Source organism: Chiloscyllium plagiosum, unplaced genomic scaffold (assembly GCF_037043375.1).
Source record: "Chiloscyllium plagiosum isolate Xiang-an unplaced genomic scaffold, Cpla_swu_hap1 HiC_scaffold_24, whole genome shotgun sequence".
NCBI classification, from domain to species: Eukaryota; Metazoa; Chordata; class Chondrichthyes; order Orectolobiformes; family Hemiscylliidae; genus Chiloscyllium; species Chiloscyllium plagiosum.
Window position 1 is genome coordinate 55,886,120 of NW_028270162.1, and position 18,185 is coordinate 55,904,304.

Genomic DNA, 18,185 nt, shown 5'->3' on the forward strand with positions numbered 1-18,185 from the left:
CTCTCTCACACAAACACACACTCTCTCTCACACACACACTCTCTCTCACACACACTAACAAATTCTTCCTCTCTCTCTCACACAAACACACACACTCTCTCACATGCACACATACACTCTCTCTCCCTCACACACACTCTTTCTCACACACACGCACTCTCTCTCTCTCTCTCACACACACACACCCTCTCTCTCACACACATGCTCTCTCTCTCACACACATACTCTCTCTCTCTCACAAACACACACTCTCTCTCACACACACATGCTCTCTCTCTCTATCCACACATATACACTCTCTCACAGACACACTCTCTCTCTCACACACAAACACATGTAGACATACACACTCTCTCTCACAAACACACACTCTCTCTCACACACACGCACTCTCTCTCTCAGACACACACCCAAACACTCACATGCACACACAATCTCTCTCACACACATATACACTCTCTCTCACATGCACACACAGTCACACACTCTCTATCTGTCTCTCACACCCACACACAAACACACTCTCTCTCACATACACACACACACGCACTCTCTCTCACAGACACACTCTCTCACACACATTCTCTCTCACACACATTCTCTCTCACACACACTGTCATACACAGACACACAGACACACACTCTCTCTCACACACAGACTCATGCTCTCTCTGTCTCTCTCGCACAGACACATACAAATTCACTCTCTCTCACACACATATACACACCCTATCTCTCTCTCTCACACACACACTCTCTCTCACACTCACACATACACTTTATCTCTCTCACACACACACACACACTCTCACAAACACACTCTATCTCTCCCATATACACACACTCTCTCACACACAAACTCACACACACACTCTCTCACACACATAATACTCTCTCTCACACACACACACTCTCCCTCCCTCTCACACACACACTCTCTCTCTCACACACAAGCACACTCTCTCACACACATAAAAATTCACCCTCTCTCTGTCACAAACACACTCACTCACATAAACGCTCCCTCTCTCACACAATATTGCTGCAAATGCCTCAGCCTTATCTTTGAAACCCAGGGGTTGGATTCTTCCATCTTTGTGAAGGGGGAGTGACTCCTCTCGAATAAGCTGTGAAATTTGGGGGCATTGTGTGGGTGTGGGAAGGTTTGTTTGAGGAAAAGTGGAGAATGTCAGGAGTGGGATTTGAACCCACGCCCCTAGGAAGGGACCAGAATTCACAAGCCCAGATGCAGAGCATGGACTAACACTCCTTGAGTCTGGCGCCTTAGACCACTCGGCCATCCTGACAAGCTGCTGCAGATGCCCTTCCAGATGTCTTTCTCACTCTGTACAATTAGTCACCTTGCTCTTGTGCAGACACAAAATGCAATTCCGCATTTCTGCAGCTCCCTTGCATTCACACTCAGCAACAATCCCTCATACACAGTCTCACTCTCGCACACACACACACACACACACACTCACTCTCTCACATGCACATGCACACACACACTCTCTATCTGTCTCTCACACCCACACACAAACACACTCTCTCCCTCTCACACACACATATTCTCCCTCTTTCTGTCTCTCTCACACACACTCTCTCTCTCACATGCACATACTCTCTCACACACTCACTATCACACACACACTGTCACTCTCTCACACACACTCACTCTCTCACATGACACACTCACGCTCTCTCACTCTCTCTCACACACACATACTCTTTCTGTCTCACACACACACAAACACACTCACACAAAAACACACTCTCTCACGCACACACACAAAAATTCTCTCTTTCTCTCTCTCACACATACACACACACTCTCTCTCTCACACACGCGTTTTGTCTCTCTCTCACACACACACTCTTTCTGTCTCACACACACACACACACACTCTCTCTCACACAAACCCACACTCTCACACACACACTCTCTCACACAAACACACACTCTCTCTCACACACACACTCTCTCTCACACACACTAACAAATTCTTCCTCTCTCTCACACACAAACACACACACTCTCTCATGCACACATACACTCTCTCTCCCTCACACACACTCTTTCTCACACACACGCACTCTCTCTCTCTCTCTCTCACACACACACACACCCTCTCTCTCACACACATGCACTCTCTCTCACACACATACTCTCTCTCTCTCACAAACACACACTCTCTCTCACACACACATGCTCTCTCTCTCTATACACATATACACTCTCTCACAGACACACTCTCTCTCTCACACACAAACACATGTAGACATACACACTCTCTCTCACAAACACACACTCTCTCTCACACACACGCACTCTCTCTCTCATACAAACCCACACTCTCACACACACACTCTCTCTCACACACACACTCTCTCTCTCACACACAAGCACACTCTCTCACACACATAAAAATTCACCCTCTCTCTGTCACAAACACACTCCCTCACATAAACGCTCCCTCTCTCACACAATATTGCTGCAAATGCCTCAGCCTTATCTTTTAAACCGAGGGGTTGGATTCTTCCATCTTTGTGAAGGGGGAGTGACTCCTCTCCAAGAAGCTGTGAAATTTGGGGGCAGTGTGTGGGTGTGGGAAGGTTTGTTTGGGGAAAAGGGGAGAATGTCAGGAGTGGGATTTGAACCCACGCCCCTAGAAAGGGACCAGAATTCACAAGCCCAGATGCTGAGCAAGGACTAACATTCCTTAAGTCTGGCGCCTTAGACCACTCGGCCATCCTGACAAGCTGCTGCAAAAGCCCTTCCAGATGTCTTTCTCACTCTGTACAATTAGTCACCTTGCTCTTGTGCAGACACAAAATGCAATTCCGCATTTCTGCAGCTCCCTTGCATTCACACTCAGCAACAATCCCTCATACACAGTCTCACTCTCGCACACACACACACACACACTCACTCTCTCACATGCACATGCACACACACACTCTATCTGTCTCTCACACCCACACACAAACACACTCTCTCCCTCTCACACACACATATTCTCCCTCTTTCTGTCTCTCTCACACACACTCTCTCTCTCACATGCACATACTCTCTCACACACTCACTATCACACACACACTGTCACTCTCTCACACACACTCACTCTCTCACATGACACACTCACGCTCTCTCACTCTCTCTCACACACACATACTCTTTCTGTCTCACACACACACAAACACACTCACACAAAAACACACTCTCTCACGCACACACACAAAAATTCTCTCTTTCTCTCTCTCACACATACACACACACTCTCTCTCTCACACACGCGCTTTCTCTCTCTCTCACACACACACTCTTTCTGTCTCACACACACACACACACACTCTCTCTCACACAAACCCACACTCTCACACACACACTCTCTCACACAAACACACACTCTCTCTCACACACACACTCTCTCTCACACACACTAACAAATTCTTCCTCTCTCTCTCACACAAACACACACACTCTCTCACATGCACACATACACTCTCTCTCCCTCACACACACTCTTTCTCACACACACGCACTCTCTCTCTCTCTCTCACACACACACACACACCCTCTCTCTCACACACATGCACTCTCTCTCACACACATACTCTCTCTCTCTCACAAACACACACTCTCTCTCACACACACATGCTCTCTCTCTCTATCCACACATATACACTCTCTCACAGACACACTCTCTCTCTCACACACAAACACATGTAGACATACACACTCTCTCTCACAAACACACACTCTCTCTCACAAACACACACTCTCTCACACACACGCACTCTCTCTCTCACACACACACCCAAACACTCACATGCACACACAATCTCTCTCACACACATATACACTCTCTCTCACATGCACACACACTCACACACTCTCTATCTGTCTCTCACACCCACACACAAACACACTCTCTCTCACATACACACACACACGCACTCTCTCTCACAGACACACTCTCTCACACACATTCTCTCTCACACACATTCTCTCTCACACACACTGTCATACACAGACACACAGACACACACTCTCTCTCACACACAGACTCATGCTCTCTCTGTCTCTCTCGCACAGACACATACAAATTCACTCTCTCTCACACACATATACACACCCTATCTCTCTCTCTCACACACACACTCTCTCTCACACTCACACATACACTTTATCTCTCTCACACACACACACACACTCTCACAAACACTCTCTATCTCTCCCATATACACACACTCTCTCACACACAAACTCACACACACACTCTCTCACACACATAATACTCTCTCTCACACACACACACTCTCCCTCCCTCTCACACACACACTCTCTCTCTCACACACAAGCACACTCTCTCACACACATAAAAATTCACCCTCTCTCTGTCACAAACACACTCACTCACATAAACGCTCCCTCTCTCACACAATATTGCTGCAAATGCCTCAGCCTTATCTTTTAAACCGAGGGGTTGGATTCTTCCATCTTTGTGAAGGGGGAGTGACTCCTCTCCAAGAAGCTGTGAAATTTGGGGGCATTGTGTGGGTGTGGGAAGGTTTGTTTGAGGAAAAGTGGAGAATGTCAGAGTGGGATTTGAACCCACGCCCCTAGGAAGGGACCAGAATTCACAAGCCCAGATGCAGAGCAAGGACTAACACTCCTTGAGTCTGGCGCCTTAGACCACTCGGCCATCCTGACAAGCTGCTACAGATGCCCTTCCAGATGTCTTTCTCACTCTGTACAATTAGTCACCTTGCTCTTGTGCAGACACAAAATGCAATTCCGCATTTCTGCAGCTCCCTTGCATTCACACTCAGCAACAATCCCTCATAGACACCCACTCTCTCACACACACACACTCTCTCTCTCTCACACACCCTCTCACACACACTGACACACACACTCCCTCTCACACACACACACACACTCTCTCACACAGACCCTCTCACACACTCTCTCACACACACTCTCTCTCTCACACAAACCCACACTCTCACACACACACTCTCTCACACAGAGACACACTCTCTCTTACACACACACTCTCTCTCACACACACTGTCATACACAGACACAAAGACACACACTCTCTCTCACACACAGACTCATGCTCTCTCTGTCTCTCTCGCACAGACACATACAAATTCACTCTCTCTCACACACATATACACACCCTATCTCTCTCTCTCACACACACACTCTCTCTCACACTCACACATACACTTTATCTCTCTCACACACACACACACACACTCTCACAAACACACTCTATCTCTCCCATATACACACACTCTCTCACACACAAACTCACACACACACTCTCTCACACACATAATACTCTCTCTCACACACACACACTCTCCCTCCCTCTCACACACACACTCTCTCTCTCACACACAAGCACACTCTCTCACACACATAAAAATTCACCCTCTCTCTGTCACAAACACACTCACTCACATAAACGCTCCCTCTCTCACACAATATTGCTGCAAATGCCTCAGCCTTATCTTTGAAACCCAGGGGTTGGATTCTTCCATCTTTGTGAAGGGGGAGTGACTCCTCTCGAATAAGCTGTGAAATTTGGGGGCATTGTGTGGGTGTGGGAAGGTTTGTTTGAGGAAAAGTGGAGAATGTCAGGAGTGGGATTTGAACCCACGCCCCTAGGAAGGGACCAGAATTCACAAGCCCAGATGCAGAGCATGGACTAACACTCCTTGAGTCTGGCGCCTTAGACCACTCGGCCATCCTGACAAGCTGCTGCAGATGCCCTTCCAGATGTCTTTCTCACTCTGTACAATTAGTCACCTTGCTCTTGTGCAGACACAAAATGCAATTCCGCATTTCTGCAGCTCCCTTGCATTCACACTCAGCAACAATCCCTCATACACAGTCTCACTCTCGCACACACACACACACACACACACTCACTCTCTCACATGCACATGCACACACACACTCTCTATCTGTCTCTCACACCCACACACAAACACACTCTCTCCCTCTCACACACACATATTCTCCCTCTTTCTGTCTCTCTCACACACACTCTCTCTCTCACATGCACATACTCTCTCACACACTCACTATCACACACACACTGTCACTCTCTCACACACACTCACTCTCTCACATGACACACTCACGCTCTCTCACTCTCTCTCACACACACATACTCTTTCTGTCTCACACACACACAAACACACTCACACAAAAACACACTCTCTCACGCACACACACAAAAATTCTCTCTTTCTCTCTCTCACACATACACACACACTCTCTCTCTCACACACGCGCTTTCTCTCTCTCTCACACACACACTCTTTCTGTCTCACACACACACACACACACTCTCTCTCACACAAACCCACACTCTCACACACACACTCTCTCACACAAACACACACTCTCTCTCACACACACACTCTCTCTCACACACACTAACAAATTCTTCCTCTCTCTCTCACACAAACACACACACTCTCTCACATGCACACATACACTCTCTCTCCCTCACACACACTCTTTCTCACACACACGCACTCTCTCTCTCTCTCTCACACACACACACACCCTCTCTCTCACACACATGCACTCTCTCTCACACACATACTCTCTCTCTCTCACAAACACACACTCTCTCTCACACACACATGCTCTCTCTCTCTATCCACACATATACACTCTCTCACAGACACACTCTCTCTCTCACACACAAACACATGTAGACATACACACTCTCTCTCACAAACACACACTCTCTCTCACACACACGCACTCTCTCTCTCATACAAACCCACACTCTCACACACACACTCTCTCTCACACACACACTCTCTCTCTCACACACAAGCACACTCTCTCACACACATAAAAATTCACCCTCTCTCTGTCACAAACACACTCCCTCACATAAACGCTCCCTCTCTCACACAATATTGCTGCAAATGCCTCAGCCTTATCTTTTAAACCGAGGGGTTGGATTCTTCCATCTTTGTGAAGGGGGAGTGACTCCTCTCCAAGAAGCTGTGAAATTTGGGGGCAGTGTGTGGGTGTGGGAAGGTTTGTTTGGGGAAAAGGGGAGAATGTCAGGAGTGGGATTTGAACCCACGCCCCTAGAAAGGGACCAGAATTCACAAGCCCAGATGCTGAGCAAGGACTAACATTCCTTAAGTCTGGTGCCTTAGACCACTCGGCCATCCTGACAAGCTGCTGCAAAAGCCCTTCCAGATGTCTTTCTCACTCTGTACAATTAGTCACCTTGCTCTTGTGCAGACACAAAATGCAATTCCGCATTTCTGCAGCTCCCTTGCATTCACACTCAGCAACAATCCCTCATACACAGTCTCACTCTCGCACACACACACACACACACTCACTCTCTCACATGCACATGCACACACACACTCTATCTGTCTCTCACACCCACACACAAACACACTCTCTCCCTCTCACACACACATATTCTCCCTCTTTCTGTCTCTCTCACACACACTCTCTCTCTCACATGCACATACTCTCTCACACACTCACTATCACACACACACTGTCACTCTCTCACACACACTCACTCTCTCACATGACACACTCACACTCTCTCACTCTCTCTCACACACACATACTCTTTCTGTCTCACACACACACAAACACACTCACACAAAAACACACTCTCTCACGCACACACACAAAAATTCTCTCTTTCTCTCTCTCACACATACACACACACTCTCTCTCTCACACACGCGCTTTCTCTCTCTCACACACACACTCTATCTGTCTCACACACACACACACACTCTCTCTCACACAAACCCACACTCTCACACACACACTCTCTCACACAAACACACACTCTCTCTCACACACACACTCTCTCTCACACACACTAACAAATTCTTCCTCTCTCTCTCACACAAACACACACACTCTCTCACATGCACACATACACTCTCTCTCCCTCACACACACTCTTTCTCACACACACGCACTCTCTCTCTCTCTCTCACACACACACACCCTCTCTCTCACACACATGCACTCTCTCTCACACACATACTCTCTCTCTCTCACAAACACACACTCTCTCTCACACACACATGCTCTCTCTCTCTATCCACACATATACACTCTCTCACAGACACACTCTCTCTCTCACACACAAACACATGTAGACATACACACTCTCTCTCACAAACACACACTCTCTCTCACACACACGCACTCTCTCTCTCACACACACACCCAAACACTCACATGCACACACAATCTCTCTCACACACATATACACTCTCTCTCACATGCACACACACTCACACACTCTCTATCTGTCTCTCACACCCACACACAAACACACTCTCTCTCACATACACACACACACGCACTCTCTCTCACAGACACACTCTCTCTCACACACATTCTCTCTCACACACATTCTCTCTCACACACACTGTCATACACAGACACACAGACACACACTCTCTCTCACACACAGACTCATGCTCTCTCTGTCTCTCTCGCACAGACACATACAAATTCACTCTCTCTCACACACATATACACACCCTATCTCTCTCTCTCACACACACACTCTCTCTCACACTCACACATACACTTTATCTCTCTCACACACGCACACACACACTCTCACAAACACACTCTATCTCTCCCATATACACACACTCTCTCACACACAAACTCACACACACACTCTCTCACACACATAATACTCTCTCTCACACACACACACTCTCCCTCCCTCTCACACACACACTCTCTCTCTCACACAGAAGCACACTCTCTCACACACATAAAAATTCACCCTCTCTCTGTCACAAACACACTCACTCACATAAACGCTCCCTCTCTCACACAATATTGCTGCAAATGCCTCAGCCTTATCTTTGAAACCCAGGGGTTGGATTCTTCCATCTTTGTGAAGGGGGAGTGACTCCTCTCGAATAAGCTGTGAAATTTGGGGGCATTGTGTGGGTGTGGGAAGGTTTGTTTGAGGAAAAGTGGAGAATGTCAGGAGTGGGATTTGAACCCACGCCCCTAGGAAGGGACCAGAATTCACAAGCCCAGATGCAGAGCAAGGACTAACACTCCTTGAGTCTGGCGCCTTAGACCACTCGGCCATCCTGACAAGCTGCTGCAGATGCCCTTCCAGATGTCTTTCTCACTCTGTACAATTAGTCACCTTGCTCTTGTGCAGACACAAAATGCAATTCCGCATTTCTGCAGCTCCCTTGCATTCACACTCAGCAACAATCCCTCATACACAGTCTCACTCTCGCACACACACACACACACACACACACACTCACTCTCTCACATGCACATGCACACACACACTCTCTATCTGTCTCTCACACCCACACACAAACACACTCTCTCCCTCTCACACACACATATTCTCCCTCTTTCTGTCTCTCTCACACACACTCTCTCTCTCACATGCACATACTCTCTCACACACTCACTATCACACACACACTGTCACTCTCTCACACACACTCACTCTCTCACATGACACACTCACGCTCTCTCACGCTCTCTCACACACACACATACTCTTTCTGTCTCACACACACACAAACACACTCACACAAAAACACACTCTCTCACGCACACACACAAAAATTCTCTCTTTCTCTCTCTCACACATACACACACACTCTCTCTCTCACACACGCGCTTTCTCTCTCTCTCACACACACACTCTTTCTGTCTCACACACACACACACACTCTCTCTCACACAAACCCACACTCTCACACACACTCTCTCACACAAACACACACTCTCTCTCACACACACACTCTCTCTCACACACACTAACAAATTCTTCCTCTCTCTCTCACACAAACACACACACTCTCTCACATGCACACATACACTCTCTCTCCCTCACACACACTCTTTCTCACACACACGCACTCTCTCTCTCTCTCTCACACACACACACCCTCTCTCTCACACACATGCACTCTCTCTCACACACATACTCTCTCTCTCTCACAAACACACACTCTCTCTCACACACACATGCTCTCTCTCTCTATCCACACATATACACTCTCTCACAGACACACTCTCTCTCTCACACACAAACACATGTAGACATACACACTCTCTCTCACAAACACACACTCTCTCTCACACACACGCACTCTCTCTCTCACACACACACCCAAACACTCACATGCACACACAATCTCTCTCACACACATATACACTCTCTCTCACATGCACACACACTCACACACTCTCTATCTGTCTCTCACACCCACACACAAACACACTCTCTCTCACATACACACACACACGCACTCTCTCTCACAGACACACTCTCTCTCACACACATTCTCTCTCACACACATTCTCTCTCACACACACTGTCATACACAGACACACAGACACACACTCTCTCTCACACACAGACTCATGCTCTCTCTGTCTCTCTCGCACAGACACATACAAATTCACTCTCTCTCACACACATATACACACCCTATCTCTCTCTCTCACACACACACTCTCTCTCACACTCACACATACACTTTATCTCTCTCACACACGCACACACACACTCTCACAAACACACTCTATCTCTCCCATATACACACACTCTCTCACACACAAACTCACACACACACTCTCTCACACACATAATACTCTCTCTCACACACACACACTCTCCCTCCCTCTCACACACACACTCTCTCTCTCACACAGAAGCACACTCTCTCACACACATAAAAATTCACCCTCTCTCTGTCACAAACACACTCACTCACATAAACGCTCCCTCTCTCACACAATATTGCTGCAAATGCCTCAGCCTTATCTTTGAAACCCAGGGGTTGGATTCTTCCATCTTTGTGAAGGGGGAGTGACTCCTCTCGATTAAGCTGTGAAATTTGGGGGCATTGTGTGGGTGTGGGAAGGTTTGTTTGAGGAAAAGTGGAGAATGTCAGGAGTGGGATTTGAACCCACACCCCTAGGAAGGGACCAGAATTCACAAGCCCAGATGCAGAGCAAGGACTAACACTCCTTGAGTCTGGCGCCTTAGACCACTCGGCCATCCTGACAAGCTGCTGCAGATGCCCTTCCAGATGTCTTTCTCACTCTGTACAATTAGTCACCTTGCTCTTGTGCAGACACAAAATGCAATTCCGCATTTCTGCAGCTCCCTTGCATTCACACTCAGCAACAATCCCTCATACACAGTCTCACTCTCGCACACACACACACACACACACACTCACTCTCTCACATGCACATGCACACACACACTCTCTATCTGTCTCTCACACCCACACACAAACACACTCTCTCCCTCTCACACACACATATTCTCCCTCTTTCTGTCTCTCTCACACACACTCTCTCTCTCACATGCACATACTCTCTCACACACTCACTATCACACACACACTGTCACTCTCTCACACACACTCACTCTCTCACATGACACACTCACGCTCTCTCACTCTCTCTCACACACACACATACTCTTTCTGTCTCACACACACACAAACACACTCACACAAAAACACACTCTCTCACGCACACACACAAAAATTCTCTCTTTCTCTCTCTCACACATACACACACACTCTCTCTCTCACACACGCGCTTTCTCTCTCTCTCACACACACACTCTTTCTGTCTCACACACACACACACACTCTCTCTCACACAAACCCACACTCTCACACACACTCTCTCACACAAACACACACTCTCTCTCACACACACACTCTCTCTCACACACACTAACAAATTCTTCCTCTCTCTCTCACACAAACACACACACTCTCTCACATGCACACATACACTCCCTCTCCCTCACACACACTCTTTCTCACACACACGCACTCTCTCTCTCTCTCTCACACACACACACCCTCTCTCTCACACACATGCACTCTCTCTCACACACATACTCTCTCTCTCTCACAAACACACACTCTCTCTCACACACACATGCTCTCTCTCTCTATCCACACATATACACTCTCTCACAGACACACTCTCTCTCTCACACACAAACACATGTAGACATACACACTCTCTCTCACAAACACACACTCTCTCTCACACACACGCACTCTCTCTCTCACACACACACCCAAACACTCACATGCACACACAATCTCTCTCACACACATATACACTCTCTCTCACATGCACACACACTCACACACTCTCTATCTGTCTCTCACACCCACACACAAACACACTCTCTCTCACATACACACACACACGCACTCTCTCTCACAGACACACTCTCTCTCACACACATTCTCTCTCACACACATTCTCTCTCACACACACTGTCATACACAGACACACAGACACACACTCTCTCTCACACACAGACTCATGCTCTCTCTGTCTCTCTCGCACAGACACATACAAATTCACTCTCTCTCACACACATATACACACCCTATCTCTCTCTCTCACACACACACTCTCTCTCACACTCACACATACACTTTATCTCTCTCACACACGCACACACACACTCTCACAAACACACTCTATCTCTCCCATATACACACACTCTCTCACACACAAACTCACACACACACTCTCTCACACACATAATACTCTCTCTCACACACACACACTCTCCCTCCCTCTCACACACACACTCTCTCTCTCACACAGAAGCACACTCTCTCACACACATAAAAATTCACCCTCTCTCTGTCACAAACACACTCACTCACATAAACGCTCCCTCTCTCACACAATATTGCTGCAAATGCCTCAGCCTTATCTTTTAAACCGAGGGGTTGGATTCTTCCATCTTTGTGAAGGGGGAGTGACTCCTCTCGATTAAGCTGTGAAATTTGGGGGCATTGTGTGGGTGTGGGAAGGTTTGTTTGAGGAAAAGTGGAGAATGTCAGGAGTGGGATTTGAACCCACGCCCCTAGGAAGGGACCAGAATTCACAAGCCCAGATGCAGAGCAAGGACTAACACTCCTTGAGTCTGGCGCCTTAGACCACTCGGCCATCCTGACAAGCTGCTGCAGATGCCCTTCCAGATGTCTTTCTCACTCTGAACAATTAGTCACCTTGCTCTTGTGCAGACACAAAATGCAATTCCGCATTTCTGCAGCTCCCTTGCATTCACACTCAGCAACAATCCCTCATACACAGTCTCACTCTCGCACACACACACTCACTCTCTCACATGCACATGCACACACACACTCTCTATCTGTCTCTCACACCCACACACAAACACACTCTCTCCCTCTCACACACACATATTCTCCCTCTTTCTGTCTCTCTCACACACACTCTCTCTCTCACATGCACATACTCTCTCACACACTCACTATCACACACACACTGTCACTCTCTCACACACACTCACTCTCTCACATGACACACTCACGCTCTCTCACTCTCTCTCACACACACACATACTCTTTCTGTCTCACACACACACAAACACACTCACACAAAAACACACTCTCTCACGCACACACACAAAAATTCTCTCTTTCTCTCTCTCACACATACACACACACTCTCTCTCTCACACACGCGCTTTCTCTCTCTCTCACACACACACTCTTTCTGTCTCACACACACACACACACTCTCTCTCACACAAACCCACACTCTCACACACACTCTCTCACACAAACACACACTCTCTCTCACACACACACTCTCTCTCACACACACTAACAAATTCTTCCTCTCTCTCTCACACAAACACACACACTCTCTCACATGCACACATACACTCCCTCTCCCTCACACACACTCTTTCTCACACACACGCACTCTCTCTCTCTCTCTCACACACACACACCCTCTCTCTCACACACATGCACTCTCTCTCACACACATACTCTCTCTCTCTCACAAACACACACTCTCTCTCACACACACATGCTCTCTCTCTCTATCCACACATATACACTCTCTCACAGACACACTCTCTCTCTCACACACAAACACATGTAGACATACACACTCTCTCTCACAAACACACACTCTCTCTCACACACACGCACTCTCTCTCTCACACACACACCCAAACACTCACATGCACACACAATCTCTCTCACACACATATACACTCTCTCTCACATGCACACACACTCACACACTCTCTATCTGTCTCTCACACCCACACACAAACACACTCTCTCTCACATACACACACACACGCACTCTCTCTCACAGACACACTCTCTCTCACACACATTCTCTCTCACACACATTCTCTCTCACACACACTGTCATACACAGACACACAGACACACACTCTCTCTCACACACAGACTCATGCTCTCTCTGTCTCTCTCGCACAGACACATACAAATTCACTCTCTCTCACACACATATACACACCCTATCTCTCTCTCTCACACACACACTCTCTCTCACACTCACACATACACTTTATCTCTCTCACACACGCACACACACACTCTCACAAACACACTCTATCTCTCCCATATACACACACTCTCTCACACACAAACTCACACACACACTCTCTCACACACATAATACTCTCTCTCACACACACACTCTCTCTCTCACACAGAAGCACACTCTCTCACACACATAAAAATTCACCCTCTCTCTGTCACAAACACACTCACTCACATAAACGCTCCCTCTCTCACACAATATTGCTGCAAATGCCTCAGCCTTATCTTTGAAACCCAGGGGTTGGATTCTTCCATCTTTGTGAAGGGGGAGTGACTCCTCTCGAATAAGCTGTGAAATTTGGGGGCATTGTGTGGGTGTGGGAAGGTTTGTTTGAGGAAAAGTGGAGAATGTCAGGAGTGGGATTTGAACCCACGCCCCTAGGAAGGGACCAGAATTCACAAGCCCAGATGCAGAGCAAGGACTAACACTCCTTGAGTCTGGCGCCTTAGACCACTCGGCCATCCTGACAAGCTGCTGCAGATGCCCTTCCAGATGTCTTTCTCACTCTGTACAATTAGTCACCTTGCTCTTGTGCAGACACAAAATGCAATTCCGCATTTCTGCAGCTCCCTTGCATTCACACTCAGCAACAATCCCTCATACACAGTCTCACTCTCGCACACACACACACACACACACACACACACACTCTCTCACATGCACATGCACACACACACTCTCTATCTGTCTCTCACACCCACACACAAACACACTCTCTCCCTCTCACACACACATATTCTCCCTCTTTCTGTCTCTCTCACACACACTCTCTCTCTCACATGCACATACTCTCTCACACACTCACTATCACACACACACTGTCACTCTCTCACACACACTCACTCTCTCACATGACACACTCACGCTCTCTCACTCTCTCTCACACACACACATACTCTTTCTGTCTCACACACACACAAACACACTCACACAAAAACACACTCTCTCACGCACACACACAAAAATTCTCTCTTTCTCTCTCTCACACATACACACACACTCTCTCTCTCACACACGCGCTTTCTCTCTCTCTCACACACACACTCTTTCTGTCTCACACACACACACACACTCTCTCTCACACAAACCCACACTCTCACACACACTCTCTCACACAAACACACACTCTCTCTCACACACACACTCTCTCTCACACACACTAACAAATTCTTCCTCTCTCTCTCACACAAACACACACACTCTCTCACATGCACACATACACTCCCTCTCCCTCACACACACTCTTTCTCACACACACGCACTCTCTCTCTCTCTCTCACACACACACACCCTCTCTCTCACACACATGCACTCTCTCTCACACACATACTCTCTCTCTCTCACAAACACACACTCTCTCTCACACACACATGCTCTCTCTCTCTATCCACACATATACACTCTCTCACAGACACACTCTCTCTCTCACACACAAACACATGTAGACATACACACTCTCTCTCACAAACACACACTCTCTCTCACACACACGCACTCTCTCTCTCACACACACACCCAAACACTCACATGCACACACAATCTCTCTCACACACATATACACTCTCTCTCACATGCACACACACTCACACACTCTCTATCTGTCTCTCACACCCACACACAAACACACTCTCTCTCACATACACACACACACGCACTCTCTCTCACAGACACACTCTCTCTCACACACATTCTCTCTCACACACATTCTCTCTCACACACACTGTCATACACAGACACACAGACACACACTCTCTCTCACACACAGACTCATGCTCTCTCTGTCTCTCTCGCACAGACACATACAAATTCACTCTCTCTCACACACATATACACACCCTATCTCTCTCTCTCACACACACACTCTCTCTCACACTCACACATACACTTTATCTCTCTCACACACGCACACACACACTCTCACAAACACACTCTATCTCTCCCATATACACACACTCTCTCACACACAAACTCACACACACACTCTCTCACACACATAATACTCTCTCTCACACACACACACTCTCCCTCCCTCTCACACACACACTCTCTCTCTCACACAGAAGCACACTCTCTCACACACATAAAAATTCACCCTCTCTCTGTCACAAACACACTCACTCACATAAACGCTCCCTCTCTCAAACAATATTGCTGCAAATGCCTCAGCCTTATCTTTGAAACCCAGGGGTTGGATTCTTCCATCTTTGTGAAGGGGGAGTGACTCCTCTCGAATAAGCTGTGAAATTTGGGGGCATTGTGTGGGTGTGGGAAGGTTTGTTTGAGGAAAAGTGGAGAATGTCAGGAGTGGGATTTGAACCCACGCCCCTAGGAAGGGACCAGAATTCACAAGCCCAGATGCAGAGCAAGGACTAACACTCCTTGAGTCTGGCGCCTTAGACCACTCGGCCATCCTGACAAGCTGCTGCAGATGCCCTTCCAGATGTCTTTCTCACTCTGTACAATTAGTCACCTTGCTCTTGTGCAGACACAAAATGCAATTCCGCATTTCTGCAGCTCCCTTGCATTCACACTCAGCAACAATCCCTCATACACAGTCTCACTCTCGCACACACACACTCACTCTCTCACATGCACATGCACACACACACTCTCTATCTGTCTCTCACACCCACACACAAACACACTCTCTCCCTCTCACACACACATATTCTCCCTCTTTCTGTCTCTCTCACACACACTCTCTCTCTCACATGCACATACTCTCTCACACACTCACTATCACACACACACTGTCACTCTCTCACACACACTCACTCTCTCACATGACACACTCACGCTCTCTCACTCTCTCTCACACACACACATACTCTTTCTGTCTCACACACACACAAACACACTCACACAAAAACACACTCTCTCACGCACACACACAAAAATTCTCTCTTTCTCTCTCTCACACATACACACACACTCTCTCTCTCACACACGCGCTTTCTCTCTCTCTCACACACACACTCTTTCTGTCTCACACACACACACACACTCTCTCTCACACAAACCCACACTCTCACACACACTCTCTCACACAAACACACACTCTCTCTCACACACACACTCTCTCTCACACACACTAACAAATTCTTCCTCTCTCTCTCACACAAACACACACACTCTCTCACATGCACACATACACTCCCTCTCCCTCACACACACTCTTTCTCACACACACGCACTCTCTCTCTCTCTCTCACACACACACACCCTCTCTCTCACACACATGCACTCTCTCTCACACACATACTCTCTCTCTCTCACAAACACACACTCTCTCTCACACACACATGCTCTCTCTCTCTATCCACACATATACACTCTCTCACAGACACACTCTCTCTCTCACACACAAACACATGTAGACATACACACTCTCTCTCACAAACACACACTCTCTCTCACACACACGCACTCTCTCTCTCACACACACACCCAAACACTCACATGCACACACAATCTCTCTCACACACATATACACTCTCTCTCACATGCACACACACTCACACACTCTCTATCTGTCTCTCACACCCACACACAAACACACTCTCTCTCACATACACACACACACGCACTCTCTCTCACAGACACACTCTCTCTCACACACATTCTCTCTCACACACATTCTCTCTCACACACACTGTCATACACAGACACACAGACACACACTCTCTCTCAC

At 47.6% G+C, this 18,185-nt stretch overlaps 9 non-coding genes across 9 annotated transcripts; all 9 read right to left on the reverse strand.

The window, feature by feature from the left end:
• Positions 1-1,187: 1,187 nt before the first annotated feature.
• On the reverse strand, positions 1,188-1,307 carry trnal-caa (transfer RNA leucine (anticodon CAA)). Its single transcript has 2 exons — positions 1,270-1,307; positions 1,188-1,233 (listed from the first exon to the last, which is right to left on the reverse strand). It is a non-coding gene; the product is annotated as a tRNA-Leu (tRNA).
• Positions 1,308-2,640: 1,333 nt separating this feature from the next.
• On the reverse strand, positions 2,641-2,760 carry trnal-uaa (transfer RNA leucine (anticodon UAA)). The gene is made up of 2 exons: positions 2,723-2,760; positions 2,641-2,686 (listed from the first exon to the last, which is right to left on the reverse strand). It is a non-coding gene; the product is annotated as a tRNA-Leu (tRNA).
• A 2,893-nt stretch (positions 2,761-5,653) lies between these two features.
• trnal-caa (transfer RNA leucine (anticodon CAA)) lies at positions 5,654-5,773 on the reverse strand. Its single transcript has 2 exons — positions 5,736-5,773; positions 5,654-5,699 (listed from the first exon to the last, which is right to left on the reverse strand). It is a non-coding gene; the product is annotated as a tRNA-Leu (tRNA).
• A 1,335-nt stretch (positions 5,774-7,108) lies between these two features.
• On the reverse strand, positions 7,109-7,228 carry trnal-uaa (transfer RNA leucine (anticodon UAA)). Its single transcript has 2 exons — positions 7,191-7,228; positions 7,109-7,154 (listed from the first exon to the last, which is right to left on the reverse strand). It is a non-coding gene; the product is annotated as a tRNA-Leu (tRNA).
• A 1,816-nt stretch (positions 7,229-9,044) lies between these two features.
• Positions 9,045-9,164, reverse strand: trnal-caa (transfer RNA leucine (anticodon CAA)). The gene is made up of 2 exons: positions 9,127-9,164; positions 9,045-9,090 (listed from the first exon to the last, which is right to left on the reverse strand). It is a non-coding gene; the product is annotated as a tRNA-Leu (tRNA).
• A 1,828-nt stretch (positions 9,165-10,992) lies between these two features.
• Positions 10,993-11,112, reverse strand: trnal-caa (transfer RNA leucine (anticodon CAA)). Its single transcript has 2 exons — positions 11,075-11,112; positions 10,993-11,038 (listed from the first exon to the last, which is right to left on the reverse strand). It is a non-coding gene; the product is annotated as a tRNA-Leu (tRNA).
• A 1,824-nt stretch (positions 11,113-12,936) lies between these two features.
• trnal-caa (transfer RNA leucine (anticodon CAA)) lies at positions 12,937-13,056 on the reverse strand. Its single transcript has 2 exons — positions 13,019-13,056; positions 12,937-12,982 (listed from the first exon to the last, which is right to left on the reverse strand). It is a non-coding gene; the product is annotated as a tRNA-Leu (tRNA).
• A 1,786-nt stretch (positions 13,057-14,842) lies between these two features.
• trnal-caa (transfer RNA leucine (anticodon CAA)) lies at positions 14,843-14,962 on the reverse strand. The gene is made up of 2 exons: positions 14,925-14,962; positions 14,843-14,888 (listed from the first exon to the last, which is right to left on the reverse strand). It is a non-coding gene; the product is annotated as a tRNA-Leu (tRNA).
• A 1,828-nt stretch (positions 14,963-16,790) lies between these two features.
• On the reverse strand, positions 16,791-16,910 carry trnal-caa (transfer RNA leucine (anticodon CAA)). The gene is made up of 2 exons: positions 16,873-16,910; positions 16,791-16,836 (listed from the first exon to the last, which is right to left on the reverse strand). It is a non-coding gene; the product is annotated as a tRNA-Leu (tRNA).
• Positions 16,911-18,185: the final 1,275 nt, after the last annotated feature.